Source organism: Rattus norvegicus, chromosome 3 (genome assembly GCF_036323735.1).
Source record: "Rattus norvegicus strain BN/NHsdMcwi chromosome 3, GRCr8, whole genome shotgun sequence".
NCBI lineage: Eukaryota > Metazoa > Chordata > Mammalia > Rodentia > Muridae > Rattus > Rattus norvegicus.
This window is the reverse complement of record NC_086021.1, coordinates 148,576,401-148,592,732: the sequence shown is the minus strand read 5'-3', so window position 1 is coordinate 148,592,732 and position 16,332 is coordinate 148,576,401. Positions and strand designations below refer to the sequence as shown.

Genomic DNA, 16,332 nt, shown 5'->3' with positions numbered 1-16,332 from the left:
TATAGACTTTTGACTACCTGAGGGACTGGTAGTCTAGACATAATGGTAGACTCCTTTCTTTCAGTTCTCCCCCTCTCCCACTCCTTCTGAATACAACTATAAATCCTGGAAACAGTACAAAAGGCAGCCACATGAGGAAACTCATGGGCGTAAAGAGGAAGGAGAGCAGATGGGGGGGCCACAGGAATGAATGAGCTGCATAGTGACCCAAGAATCCACTACCCCATCAAGAGATATCGAGAGCAGAGATGTTGGCACAGCAAGCATTGGGCATCTCTCCATCCTACCTGCACAAGACTTTCTCTTCCCATCCAGAGCCACCAGGACACTGGACTTAGGAAAATTCCTGCTGGCACCTTAGGCAGCACCAGGAAGAAAATAGCAGGACTTGGGCACACCAGACACACCAAGGCTGATTTTAGAAAAAGCATAGTTACTCTGGAAATTAAATCCCCGCTGGTGCACATTCCACAAGAGGAGATAAGGACCATGAGTAACACCTAAGTGAGCAGTCACTGACCACTGTCTTCCAAGATGAACAGAGCCTTGGGTTGGGGTGACCCTTGAGAGGGTTCTAACAGTTGAGGAGATGGAGGGTAAGAAAGCATAGCTAAAGAAAGAGTCACTAACCGTGTCACAAAAGGCGTTTAAAATGCAGGTTCACTCTCACGCAGTAAACCTCAAATGACATAAGCCCAAGGAAAGTCTTGTCAGCACTCAGAGTAATTAAACTAAAAAACTTCTAAAGACAAAGAAACTAAATACTGAAAGCTTCTGGAAAGAGACAGAATTTGATATATAGGGGAAGAGCCATTGACCTCCAGTAAGGGTAATGGAAACCTTTGCTGAGGGTACAACACGACTCTCTGCTGGTGAGTTTAGTCCCCTTCCCATCCTTCCACAGACTTTTATCCAAGAATATTCCTTAGTGTCTTCCATACCGATGTCTATCTTTCTAAGTACGCTTGCTAAGGATTCAAAACAAGTGCAATCGTGGGCTGACAGGGGCTGTTCACAGGTATTTAAATTCTAAGGAATAGGAGCCATGTGTGGTTGGCTTAATCCCAGCTCTCTGGAAGCAGAGGCAAGTGGATCTCCATGAGTTCAGGCTAGCCAGTGTTACATGGTGAACCATCTCATATATATATGAATGATAAATAGATACATAGACATATAGATACACATAGATACATAGATACATAGATTGATAGATGACAATAGATGATATATATGATAGATGATAGATACATAGATTGATAGATGATAGATAAATGATAGATAGATAGATAGATAGATAGATAGATAGATAGATAGATAGATAGATAGATAAGATAAGATAAGATATGAATAGATACAATGGGCTGACTCTAACCATTTGTGGGAAGGTCACTTTACAACACAGGGTACCTGATGCTTCTTTTCTTTGCTTTGAGACTTAGCTTGCTTTTTTTTTTTTTCTTAGCTTTGGTCTTAGTTTACAATCCCAGGGAAATAGGAAATATCTTATTCAATATTTTATTCTATTAACTATTTGAAACTTAATTAGCAAACATTAAATTTTGTTTCAAGTAAAAATCTTAGTAATTCAATTTTTTTAATTAGTTCTACAACCTCTAATGAATAGAATTCAAACCAAAGACCACTTAAAATACTAAATCTTAAAATGTTAAATGTTGAAGCAAAGAGATGGTGTAAGACATTCTGAAAGTTTTTGTCTAAAATCTTTTGATGCCTCAATGATTATATAAAGGTTTCAAGCTGAATCCCTGAATACATCTTCTACGTGAACTTTTAACCTATACTTTTGAGATCTTGGAAGAGCAACCGCGTGCCTGTTACTCACTGCGCAGAGTTATGCTGGCTACAGAAATGGCTGAAGTTGTGATAAAGATGAGTAATCCTCAAGAACTCTTGGTGAACTCATTGCTTGTGTCATAGCAAGCCACTCTAACTTATCCCAGCATCTAGATGCTTCAAGTAAACTCCCAAGAGTCTTGAGGCTCAATTTCCCCATATTGCCTTCTCCCCTGTGCATTTGAATCTCTGTAATACATTATTAATGTTGTCTCCCAGGACTTTCCACAGCTAAGCTGACGAGTCCCACTAATAGCCCTCCCACCTCCCTGCATGACGAGCTACAAGGGTTACTCTGACTTTCGCTCTCATTGCCTCACCGTCAGTACCCTCCATCTCTGTGTACCAGAGAGAACGATGGTCTCGGCAGCATCACAGAGTGCTGAGCAGAGAAAGCCCCTGTGAGTTGATAATGATGCAGCTGCTGACTCCAGACAGACCCCGTGAGTAATTATGACACAATATGCTAATAAAAAATTAAGCACTTGGTGAAATAGAGAAAGACATAGGATCTTACTTGAGCTAATTATTAAAATCCACTTATTAAGAAAAATTACCTTGCATTAAAATCTATTCAGCTTTATTTCCATCCACTGGGTGAGAGAGGGGATGGGGACTGGAAATGGCGTAGAGACTAGGTGCAGGTAGAGTTGTTCTTGGAGGAGGGACAGAGGGGGCTGGGACAGAGAACAGAAATCAGCAAGGGGCATCTCTGGGACCAGATAGAGACCTGGGGCTGGGGAGCCTTCCAGGAGTCTATGGAGGCAACTAGCTGAGACTCCAAGCAACTGGGATATAAAGACTGAAGTGGCCGCCACCTGTAGCTGGACGAGACTTCCAGTGAATGCAGGGAGACATCAACCTACCTACAAAACCTCCAACCCAAAACTCGTCCTGCCTACAAGATGTGCAAGGATAAAGATTGAAAAGAGATTGAGGAAATAGCCAACCAATGACTGGACCAACTTGAGACCCAGCGCATGGGAGAGAGCTAGCCCCTGACACTATTAATGCTACTCTTTCATGCTTGCACAGATAAGCCAGGCATAACCGTCTTCTGAGCGGCTTCATACAGTAGCTGATAGAAAGAGACCCAGAGACCCTCAGCCAAATACTAGGGTGACCTAGAGGAGTCTTGCAGAAGAGGAAGGAAGGACTGAGGGAGCCAGAGGAGTCAAGAATACCACAAGAAGACCAACAGAGTCAACCAACCTGGCCCCATGGGGGCTCACAGAGACTGAGCCACCAAATAAAATGCTTGTTGAGGCTGAACCGTGGTTCCCAAGCATTGGTAGCCGATGTGCAGCTTGGTCTTCATGTGTGTCCTCTAATGATTGGAGCAGGGACTGTCTCTGACTCTGTTGTCTGCATTTGGACCACTTTCCCCAACTGGGTTACCTTGTGTGGCCTGAGAGAAATAGGATGCATGTAGACCTGCTGCAACTCGATGTGCCAAGGTGGGCTGGTACCCATGGAAGGCTTCCCCTTGGGTGTACAGGAGAGGTAATGGGGATGGAAAGTTCTGAGGGTAGGACTGGGAGAAGAAGAGGGAAGGGGGTTGCAGTCAGGATATAAAGTGAAAAAGTAAATAAATTAATGAAAAACCTTAGCAAATAAAATTCAGCAATATACAAAATTTTCAAATGAGAATTTAGGCACTTGACAGTACATAAAGAGTTCAGAATAAGTTAGAAATTATTTTATATGTCCAAAAGAATAGCTATATTGCAGTATGTATTCTATAAGTGCTTAGTCAGTAAAACAGTTAACAAACAAATGAATCTGTTAAAGTACACAATAGCAAGTTAAATAAAATTCAAGTAAAAATGCAAATGTAACAATACCATAAAGCCCTCGTGTCCCTTTCGTGGACATTTTCACTCATTTTAATTAGCATGCAAGATATTCAATATCATCATTTTTGAACAAACTGTGTTTTAGTTTATTCTCCTTCCCTATGTGTCCCCAACCCTGCCATGATCCTCCACCCCTGTAATCCCCTCCCAGCCTCTCTTCTTCTTGAATATTCTATATTTTAAATCCTTTTGCTTGCCTCAAACCCAATCCTTCCAAATTATCTATTTTAAGTTTCTCTTGATCTCTTTTCTAGATTTTTAGGCTTTACCCACATTTACATGTTTTCCTTCTTTCTCTCTCTTTCTCGCTCCCCTTCTCCCCCCACCCCCCACTATTTCTTCTTTGGTTTCAAATCAGGGTTTCTCTGAATCCCTGGTTGTCTTGTGGGCCAGGCTGGCATGAACTCAGAGATCTGCCTGCTTCTTCATCCCAAGTCCTGGGATTAATGGTGTGTGCCACCACCTCCCTGCCACTTACATATTTTGTTAATTGCCAACTTAGTAGAGATTATTCATGCTTTTTCCTTCAGTAATTTCTCTATTAAAGGTAACTGTGGGACTTTCAAAGGGTTCCTCTAGGGCTGATGACTGATTCTTGAATTATACTGTTGTAATATTCTTATGCTTCAATCCATAAAGCAATTTAAAAAATCAGCAATGTCTGCATGGACTGTAAGTTTTTCCCCTGTAGACTGCTGTGCCACAGCCCACTGTATCAATTCTGTCAATTAACAAAAGCAGGGCAGACACTGCTCGCGGGACCTTATTGTCAGGCTCTAGCATACCCAAAGCCCATTATGACTCACAGGACCCCACACCAGCACTGGGCAAGGTACTCAATGCTGCAACTTATGTATCAAGACCATCAGAAATCACTCTCAGTGCTCAGGTAGAACTAAGTATGTATTATAGAGTGCAATAATTTCATATGATACTAGGTTTTTGTTTAAGGATACAAATTTAAGGCTAAACAACTGACCTTCAAATGAAACATTTTATGGATATGTAATAGATGTATATGTCTTATAATATCTCATGATATTAACTAAGTTCACACAACTGTTAATATATAACATGTGTATCTTCCTTTAGAACTTAGTTAATGTGTATACGTGCCTTTCTACATCCAAAAATATCTATTGGAATTCTAATTGCTCTTAAAAGATCATTGACTTTCTTCCTTTCCTTTTCTATTAATTTTAAAATTGCACTTATTTATGGTGGGTTAGTGTGTGTGTGTGTGTGTATGTGTGTGTGTGTATGTGTGTGTGTGTGCGCGTGTGTGTGCATGTGTGTGTGTTAGTGTGTGTGTGTGAGTTAGTGTGTGTGTGTGAGTTAGTGTGTGTGTGTTAGTGTATGTGTGTGTGAGTTAGTGTATGTGTATTTGTGAGTGTGTGTGTGCATGTGTGTGTGAGTTAGTGTGTGTGTGTTAGTGTGTGTGTGTTAGTGTGTGTGTTAGTGTATTTGTGTGTGTGAGTTAGTGTATGTGTATTTGTGAGTGTGTGTGTGTGAATTAGTGTATGTGTGTGTGCATGTTAATGTATGTGTGTGTAAGTTAGTGTATGTGTGTGTAAGTTAGTGTATGTGTGTGAGTTAGTGTGTGTATGTGTGAGTTAGTGTATTGTGTGTGTTAGTGCGTGTGTGTATGTGAGTTAGTGTGTGTGTGAGTTAGTGTATGTGTGTGTGTGAGTTAATGTATGTGTGTGTGTAAGTTAGTATGTGTGTGTGTGAGTTAGGGTGTGTGTGTGTGAGTTAGTATGTATATGTGTGATTTAGTGTGTGTGTGTGTGAGTTAGTGTATGTGTGTGTGTGAGTTGATGTATGTGTGTGTGTAAGTTAATGTATGTGTGTGTAAATTAGTATGTGTGTGTGTGAGTTAGGGTGTGTGTGTGAGTTAGTATGTATATGTGTGATTTAGTGTGTGTGTGTGTGTGAGTTAGTGTATGTGTGTGTGTGAGTTAGTGTATGTGTGTGTGAGAGTTAGTGTGTGTGTGTGAGTTAGTGTGTGTGTTTGTGTGTGAGTTAGTGTGTGTGTGTGTGTGTGTGTGTGTGTGTGTGTTAGTTTTCTGATTCCACTATTTGGATTCCAGGGATCAAATTCAGGCTGACAGGGTTGGTGGCAGGCACCCTTATCCACGGAATGCCTCCTACATACTGGGCAAGCTCTCTCCCACTGAGTCATGTCCATGGCCTTCATTTACCTTCTTTTTGATTATATGATATTTCAAACAGTCCATTTTATTATGAGGCTAATAAATCTAAACTCTTTGTTTGAGCCTCTAAGTCACCCTTTCAAATTAAAACATGGAAACAGCTTTCATTTTTGAAAAAGATTTTTAAAAAAGGAAATTTTTATTGAGAGATTACATGTACTAATATCTTTTCTGACCTAATCAGTCAGTACTTATCCAACAGTTATTAAAATGGGTGCTAGGGGATGGACTAAAGGTAAGTATGATATTCCAAATAATCATGAAAATGTAACATTTTCAACATTTTTGACATCATTAATTTGGTTAATTTTGAAAGTATATAAAGTAGCATAAGAAGGAAAAAAAATCCCTTAAGAAGAGCCCCTGTAGCAAAAGGCCGCAAGGAAAGCAAATCCAAATAGTTATTTCATTTCCTTCTGAAAAGTGCCTACTAAATGCTATCTATGCATTCTTGAACCTTTGACCTTACTGTGTTCAGGGTGGGGTGCTCTACCTTACTGCTGGTTTTGCAAGGAAACCATTCAGGACAGATACTGGTCAGAAAGTAAAGAACCAGCCAAGCTAGAATAATCTTTGTGTGTGTGTGTGTGTGTGTGTGTGTGTGTGTGTGTGTGTGTGTGTATCACCAATGTGATACTTTATATATCTATAGCCAGAAATCTTGAAGTCCTAATATAGATTGAAATATTTCTTGGTCATCACTCATCTCATTAAAAGTATTCTAAATATTTTTAAGTTGTAATTGAATAGAAGTCCGTATGTTTTTAAAAGCTGTGATAGATCAATTATATGGTATAATCGTGATGCTTTAGACTAACTGGAAAGTTAATCAATATGGAAGATTGTCTGTAAACCCCTTTGGAAAGTGGAATTGCTCATTTTCATTTACAATACCTCATCATTTCTGAGAAGCACTGGAAATAAACATTTTTATTTATCACAAGATTTAAAAGTATGATTTGAATATAAATAATAATTCCAGAACTTTCCTCCTGTCTGTCTGTAAGACGCTATGCCCCTGCTGCTGTGGACATCACTGATAGATCGTCGTGTCCTAATGCAGACCCCTGTCTGTCACTAGGATGAAGCATTTAAACAGAGAGAACTCCACTGGCCATGATGATAGAAGTTCTCTGCTTGAAGAATAAGCTGGAGGAAAAGGGATATCCTCATTATGTCCTGTTGAAGACAAGGTTGTGCTTCCTAAAATTCCCGGAGTATCTTCGCCGTACAACTCTTTAAGACGGAAAGTCAGAGAAACTCAGAAACTCCAAACAAACCCAACCTGGATATGAAAGCGTGCTAGGGCCGGGAGGCCAGATGGAGCGATAAAACTCAATTGAATTGCTACAGTGCAGGATGAAAAGTGGGGAGTAAACCGCTGGGAGGGCTAGCCAGCGCCTTAACTTCAATGCTTTCACATCCGCACCTTGGAAGCACTACACTGAGCTCCTGGGCTTGGGAGGTGGCCTCTGATGCCCTCGCCATATGACGATTTAACCCTTTGATGCTCCTCCCCGTACCCTTGCCCTTTGGTATCTTCATCCTCTTATGCCTTTTCCCCCTGGTATTACATCCCTTCCTTGGCATGTTTTCACAGCATCTGCCTATCCTCATAAAATCCTAAAGGCAAACCAAAGATGGATTCAAAATTCATTCTGGGGAACCGATGGGTTTATTGGGGTTACTTTCAGGGAGCAGGTGACTCTAAATTAGACATGCTAGCCAAGTCTAAATCATAATGAAAAGTGGCTTCCCCAAAGTCAAATAACAGGAGACCTAGTCCCTAGTCCCAGATTATAAACTCTAGATCCTCCTTGGACACCAAGGCCATAGGCAGGTAGGGCAGAATTGCAGGCAAATGCTTCAAGGGATGGCTACCTATGCATGTGAGGGTCCAGATGATCCTCCTGAGAGTCTCATGGCAGAGAAAATGTCTGCAGGTACGCAGGCCTGGTCGTGATAGATGCTTGTAAATAGACAGCTGATCTCATGACGATGACAGTTTGACTCTAAGGATAGTTTCCTGTAACATCCTCTATACCATCACCCACCCTCTGATGAATTCACCTTCACCCTCCGATGGCATCACCCTCTGTTGCCTTTGCCTGTTGATGAATTCATTCTCTGATGCCCTCAAGTTCCAATGTTATAAATGATCTATTTTAAATATTCATGATCCAACTGTGAGGTCATAGAAAATCGGGAGCAGGCAACTGGAAAGGACTTGGAAGACAGAGGCTTATTAGACAAGTAATTATGCTTGTCTACAAATAAAGCTGACAGAAACCAGACACAGAGGACTAAAAACTACACAACCACATAACAACCTAGTACACTAGTGACAGGCAAGAACCAAGTCTTCAAAAACTGTATATGAGGGTCAGTATTATTTGATTAAGATCTGGAGTTGGGTAATATTCTTTGTAAAGATTTCTATTCAAAATAGTTTATATTTCATATTTCTTTTTAATCTATGGCCCAGATTTTATGAGCTAATAACTATAGGTCTAAAAAGTCTAACTGTAAACATAAGTCTAAATTTTGTTATATTTTGTTAAGAAAATTGATTCCCAAAATATTTCAATGATTCTTCAAAATTAGCTGGATATACTTCCTTAGGGTTATGTGCCATTAATCATGAGGGAGACGCGCTTTTTGAAGTGTCTGAATTGCTTTTAGTGAGATTTGCAATCATTCTGAACAAATTATAAAGCAGCCTAGAATAATGCACTGAAATAAATTAATGGATTTGTAAAATCACTATACTGAGAAAAGGTGATTATAAAAGTAAGATGTGTAACCTATTCACTCTGAGATTCATTGTCAGAAGACTAAGAATGAAGTTAAAGTCTTCTCAACACTCTTGAAAGGCTGCTATCTGTTGGCTGTTTTTTTTTTTTCTTAAAACATAAATTGCATAAAACATCTAAGAACACTAAGGGAATTCTTCTTAATATGACAAAGCTTTGCAGACAATATATGTGAACTGTAACTTTGAATATGGCCTCAGAGGAACAAGAGGATTCTTTAATTCACACACAGTGACAGAGTTATTAAAAAATGGGTTTGACTGTTTCTCATCTAGACTCCATAGTAATTAATTATGTAAACCAATGTTTCCCAAAGACTGAGACAGAAGATAATTTTTTACATTGTACATGGGTACCATTCTTTAATTCAATAGATCTGTGCTTTTTTAATATGCCAAAAGAAATGGAACATTTATAAATACGTAACTGAAAGATCAGGTCTCTGAGTTCATGGGTACTATTACTAAACAAGAATATAACTTTTCCAAAAAGTCACTACACTGATTTACTTTTTATGTGTTTGATGCATGTGTGAAGGACTGAGAAACACTTGTAGAAAATGAATCCTTCCTTCTACCACATGGGACTCAGGGATTAAAAACAGGTCGCCAACTTGGCATCAAACATCTTTATGCACTGAGCTCTCTCTGTCCAGTTACCGAGAAGGTAACTTTAATTCCTAAAGATTTAAGAATCTAAAATTAAAACTTAAATCACTAAACTTATATTAAAGAAAAATTTCATTCATTGTATGTAAAATATTAAATAATGGGAATAATTTATGTTATAATAAAAGTCATAACGTCTCAAAATGAGTAAAAGTTTAAAATTGATGTGTTTTATTTACTTAGAAACTAGATATAACCTAGTATGTGCCATTTAATTTGCAGCTGTTTTCAACTACTACTTGGGTCTTTTGTGCACTAAATATTAACTCTTGTGCTGGCCTTCCCAACTAAGTTGTAAGCTGGACTTCACAGGGTAGAGTTGAACACAGCACACAGGTATGGACTACGTGTGCATGGCTTTGCACTCACCTGTGACTTGCTTACAAAGACTTGTGGCAGCATTCCTGCCACCAAAATCAGCCTTTCTGACATTTATTTTGGTAGTTTTCTAGATAATCTGCTCATATGGTTTAAAATAAATGATGATATATAGGATAAATTATAAAATCATAAAATTTCCAAATTTATAAAAATAAATTTATAAATTATAAACTTAATATGCAATTAAAAATTTATACAGATTTAAAATGTTAGATCAAAAGACTGCTGTACTGCCAAAGTACAATGAAAATAAATTGTTATTTTAGTCCAGAAGTTAATGACTTCATCGCAGATTATTTTAATGAAAATATTTTCTTTATTGTAAAATGAATGGCCAATTGAAATGTTAACTATCAATCTATAAAACTGTGTGGCTAAAGCTTGCAAGAATACAGAGAAAAAAATCACATTTTAATGTGGCACCTACACCACCAGCAGGTTCCATTGTGATGCACTCCGGGAGAATCCAATGAAGTCACAGTGTGAGGGAGAAGAGAGACCAGAAAAGAAAAGCAGGAGACTCCTCTAGCAAGCAGCCGAGTGGCGGCTCTAAATCATTTCTCTTCTCTGAGCCTTGGCTTCCTTAATAAAGACGTCACTTACATTTCTTATAAATAGACTCTGATAATAATCAAAGATGGCAGGGCAGAAAGAGAAATAGAGCTTGTTATGAAATGGTATTCCTAAGATTCCTATAAAAGCAGAGGCTTTTATAGTCTAATGCCAGACTTTGGACAGACTTTTCATTATTCAGGATATACAAACCTCTCTTTTGTCACTATTAATTTGGATTTCTGTTATGTATAGCTAATAAATCCCTCACCAGGCAAACAACAAAGAAACACACACACACACACACAAACACCTACACATACTCGCATACCACACGCATACACATACCACACATGCACACATACACACATGTACACAGATACAGGTGCACATATACAGTACATGCACACATACAAACCACACACACACACACACACACACACACACAATACCATATACCCCAGGAGGGAAATGGAATTTGCATAACTAATTACAAATAATTTAAAGCTTTGGAAAGTGAAACATGACTGGGATTAATCTCCAACTACGGTGGTAGCTCATCTATTGACAATAAAAATCACTTCAAGGTAATAACAAGGAAACTGTTGACCAATTGGTGAGTTAATGTACAAAAATATATAAGCAGGAAACGTACAAGAACTCCAGAGAGTTTTGAAACTCTCTAGCAACTGTCTGTCTTTACGAGAGGCCCAACAGTTCAAATGATAACAAGAAGAGAAATGAACTTCTCAAGTAGAGTGAGTTTGGATGAGCAGGGTTTGATGAAGCAGGCCTACCACACACTGATAATGAGAATATAAAATTTTATGACACGTTAGGAATGCCATCTAGTGATATTGGAACATAAAGGTGAAATGGCTGAATGAATTACAGTACAAAACTCCTTCTAAATACTGTAAGATTTTAAAACTGCTCTTATGAATTATATATATTAAGAATACCAATCATAGCCCATTACATGAGAGAAGAAAATATAAAATCTTAAATACTTTAACCATACGTATATTTTAATTACTTAGGGGAAATAGAATTAACAGTTAATGCTGGCATTTTTAGCTACTGTATGTAAAGGTAAAATTTTTAAAGTTGTATTGAGCTCTAAAATGTCTGCTTAGGATAAGGACTACAATGTGTTCTACCTTTTAAACAATGTAAGATAAGATGGAGGGGTAGAATAAGGGATGCTCTTGTCCCCGGCATTAAACACATCAATAACTTCATACATGTAAAACTTCGGACCAATCGCCATCAGTGCGGCAAGCTGTCTATCCCTGTGTTTCACGAGGTTATACGTGTAAAGACGTATTACAACAGAATCCCCAAACAGCTACTTCTTTTTTTTTAAATAAAAGAAATTTTTTTTATTAACTTGAGTATTTCTTATTTACATTTCAAATGTTATTCCCTTTCCCAGTTTCCCCACCAAGATCCCCCTAACCCCTCCCCCTCCCCTTCTCTATGGGTGTTCCCCTCCCCATCCTCCCCCCATTACCGCCCTCCCCCCAACAATCATGTTCACTGGGGGTTCAGTCTTAGCAGGACCCAGGGCTTCCCCTTCCACTGGTGCTCTTACTAGGATATGCATTGCTACCTATGAGGTCAGAGTCCAGGGTCAGTCCATGTATAGTCTTTAGGTAGTGGCTTAGTCCCTGGAAGCTCTGGTTGCTTGGCATTGTTGTACATATGGGGTCTCGAGCCCCTTCAAGCTCTTCCAGTTCTTTCTCTGATTCCTTCAACGGGGGTTCTATTCTCAGTTCAGTGGTTTGCTGCTGGCATGCGCCTCTGTATTTGCTGTATTCTGGCTGTGTCTCTCAGGAGCAATCTACATCCAGCTCCTGTCGGCCTGCACTTCTTTGCTTCATCCATCTTGTCTAATTGGATGGCTGTATATGTATGGGCCACATGTGGGGCAGGCTCTGAATGGGTGTTCCTTCAGTCTCTGTTTTAATCTTTGCCTCCCTACTCCCTGCCAAGGGTATTCTTGTTCCCCTTTTAAAGAAGGAGTGAACAGCCACTTCTATAATTGGATGGGATGAGCCTGAACCACCTCACCCAAGATAAGCAGGAAAAACAAAAACAAACAAACTAAAACCATTCAAATGCCACACAAACAGCCTGAAGCGGCAGCTTATTAGGAGATGACAACAGTTATCAAAGATGGATGGTATTATTTGAGGACAAGGACTTGAAACCCACAGGGCTGAGTACCCCCAAGCGTCAGAGAGGAATGACAACCGCAGACAGCCGACAAACTCCAAGCGTCCTCAGGGCTGAAAGGTACAAGCCGCATGTAGGTCGTGGAAGTCTTAATGTCTACGGGAATGCAAAGTGCCATCCGCCCTGACATCAATGAGAACGGACAGACGTGTTTTTGTGGTAGAACAGAAATGAGCTCCATCCGTGTTTGCGCACATTTTCCTTTAAAACCCCTTTCCTCGGGATTAGGTATTGTATTTCTCACGACTTGTCCTAAGGACCTAGATAAGGTAATTGAAATCAATAGTTGAGAAATTATACCAACCAGTTATGTCCTGCAGATGATTGCGGCAACAAAGCAGGGACAAGTCCATCACAGGAAAAGCTCTATTTGTGACCATGTGAGAAGAAAACCTCCAGCTAGAAGAGGCACATTAAGGCGCAAACACAACCATTTGCAAGGCAAGGCATGAACCAGAGTAACAACCCATCATTCCAGGTATATCTAGATGTGAAAAAAAAAATCCATTTGAATCAAATATAAGTTACTCGGCTTACTGGTGGATTCGTAACAGGGCTATATAAAATAATAGTATTTTCTCGGTTTCAAACTTCACATTTTTGCAAGTTAATATGCTATATGCAGAGTTTGCATGTGAATTATACAATTCCATCCTGAGATGACACAGTAGGACATTCAGTTTCCTCATAGATGGTATTCTTGCCAGTAATTGCCTGCTTTGCCTGAAGGCCTTTCTGTGGCTTCCAGACCCAGTCGGTCCGCCATGAGGCAGATCAAACATAACTCATCATCCAGGTGCTACAGGGAACTCTCTCAACAACCAAATCACAGCACACCTTGCTGTGTAACTAGCGCAGGGTCTGTCTTGCTGGATTGATTGCCCTTGGTATTTGTTTTGCACTGTATTTTGTTATGCATTGTTTTGCATAGTGTTGGTTTGCTTTAGACCCTAGAGATACTGCTCTAGTGATCCACAGTGGTGCCTTGCTTGGTACTAATGCTTCACGATCCTCCTTGCTTTCTTGCCTCTCCTCACTCCCAGGCTGGCCTAGGATCACCTATCAAATGCTTTACTTCTCTCATGGTGTGCTTTAAGAGTAACTGAAATTGATTGTTACCCTTGTGAAGAATCTCTGTCAACGCTTTCCACCCAGTTATATAATATGAGCATTTCCAATTGGCTTTTCTCTTTACCACAAAGACTTCAATCAAAACATTCTTTTGTCTTAGCCATCCCTCCCACTATCTCCTTTCTCTAAACTATGTGAATATTTCTCAGTAGTCAGTTTTACCTATCAAGTATTTTTTTCAAAGTTAAGAGAATAAAAATTTTCTGGCCCTTCAATGTTAGTTAGCCTGAGGTATGATTATATGTTGTATAGTACTTAAGTACATCCTAACTTAAAATGACAAACTCCTGAGGTGTGTAACACATTTGCAAGCAAATTGCAAAACCAAAGCTAAATTACAACAGAAATACCAAATCTATGAATCAATAAAACCTAAATTAACAGTGTTTCCCTGTAGTTTTTGCTTCTGCTAACTACCCCACTAGGATGTGGGTCCAGCAGAATGCTGTAGTCTCCACAGTGGGTAAGAAGCTGAGAGCCTCTTAGTCCGTTGGGAGCCTCACCAACAGCAACAGCGTGTTCACTCAATGTGGACATTCTAGCATACCATACGGGGCACATAGCTGACTGCAGCGGCAGAAAACGTTGGCAGGAGTAATGAAAGACTCGGGGATGAACATTCGAAATCAAACCCAATGAGCCCAGGTGTTTCTGGCGGCTGTCACTCATGCTGCATGACATGACCTCACTCCAGCATTCGGTCAGACCACAGAGCAGGCGCTGTCTGCACAGTCATGTCCTCATACCACTAGACAGCAAAGGACCGTCACAGTCACCTAAGCTCACGGCTGCTGTATTCCTGCTACACACTTAGGAGGGTTCTTTCTCCTACAGAAGAAGCATGATGGATTAAGGAAGAAAAACAAAGACATAATATTTTCTGATTTTCGTTCCTCGGTATTAAAAAAAAGAAATCAGAATATCAGAATCAATATATCTTTAGATTGCATTATGCTAGATTCTGGTTTTTAAAAATAGGTTGGGGTTTTTAGCTCACTTGTCTAGCAAGCAGAAGGCCCTGGATTTTGTCTCCAATCACAATTAATGGGAGGAAGAGAAAGAGAGAGAGAGAGAGAGAGAGAGAGAGAGAGAGAGAGAGAGAAAGAGAGAGGGAGAGAGAGAGAGAGGGAGAGAGAGAGAGAGAGAGAGAGAGAGAGAATGCACAAGAACTGCTCTTTGAGTTGCTTATTTGAGTTTACTTTAAAATTCTCAATGAAGTCTGACTTGGAGCTAAAAAAGAATCTCCGGTCTTCCTGGTTGCTGCTGCTGCAGAGAGCCCCTGGGCAGCACCCCACGAGCGAACCTGAGCCTCGGGACCACAGGTAAGACCAAATTTTCTGCTGCAAGAAAGCTGCCTGGTGAGCTTGGGACACACGGAAGCAGAATTTCTCTAGGACCGGGCACGTTCTGTGTTTACCGGAAGTCCCACACCCGAGGATCCTGGCCCGCAGCAGCTCTCTGCTCCCAGACCCGGTGAGAGAGAGACCCAACCTCCTGGTCAGGTGGGCACTCCTGAGGCTGCAGAGCGGAAGAGACCACCAACACTGCTCACCCCTGCCCACATCCCTGGCCCAAGAGGAAACTGTATAAGGCCTCTGGGCTCCCGTGGGGGAGGGCCCAGGAGCAGCAGGACACCTGCCAGAGACACCGCCAGACCCTGAAGGAAACAGACCGGATAAACAGTTCTCTGCACCCAAATCCCATGGGAGGGAGAGCTAAACCTTCAGAGAGGCAGACAAGCCTGGGAAACCAGAAGAGACTGCTCCCTGCACACACATCTCGGACGCCAGAGGAAAAAGCCAAAGACCATCTGGAACCCTGGTGCACTGAAGCTCCCGGAAGGGGCGGCACAGGTCTTCCTGGTTGCTGCCGCTGCAGAGAGCCCCTGGGCAGTACCCCACGAGCGAACATGAGCCTCGGGACCACAGGTAAGACCAAATTTTCTGCTGCAAGAAAGCTGCCTGGTGAACTCAAGACACAGGCCCACAGGAACAGCTGAAGACCTATAGAGAGGAAAAACTACACGCCCGAAAGCAGAACACTCTGTCCCCATAACTGACTGAAAGAGAGGAAAACAGGTCTACAGCACTCCTGACACACAGGCTTATAGGACAGTCTAGCCACTGTCAGAAATAGCAGAACAAAGTAACACTAGAGATAATCTGATGGCGAGAGGCAAGCGCAGGAACCCAAGCAACAGAAACCAAGACTACATGCCATCATCGGAGCCCAATTCTCCCACCAAAACAAACATGGAATATCCAAACACACCAGAAAAGCAAGATCTAGTTTCAAAATCATATTTGATCATGATGCTGGAGGACTTCAAGAAAGACATGAACACACTTAGGGAAGCACAGGAAAACATTAATAAACAAGTAAAAGCCTACAGAGAGGAATCGCAAAAAATCCCTGAAAGAATTCCAGGAAAACACAATCAAACAGTTGAAGGAATTAAAAATGGAAATAGAAGCAATCAAGAAAGAACACATGGAAACAACCCTGGATATAGAAAACCAAAAGAAGAGACAAGGAGCTGTAGATACAAGCTTCACCAACAGAATACAAGAGATGGAAGAGAGAATCTCAGGAGCAGAAGATTCCATAGAAATCATTGACTCATCTG

General features: G+C 40.6%; 1 protein-coding gene across 8 annotated transcripts in view; it reads right to left on the bottom strand.

Annotated features, from left to right (window-relative positions):
• Macrod2 (mono-ADP ribosylhydrolase 2) overlaps positions 1-16,332 on the bottom strand; it is a 2,017,257-nt gene that overhangs the window by 1,598,345 nt on the left and 402,580 nt on the right. The window lies entirely within an intron of this gene.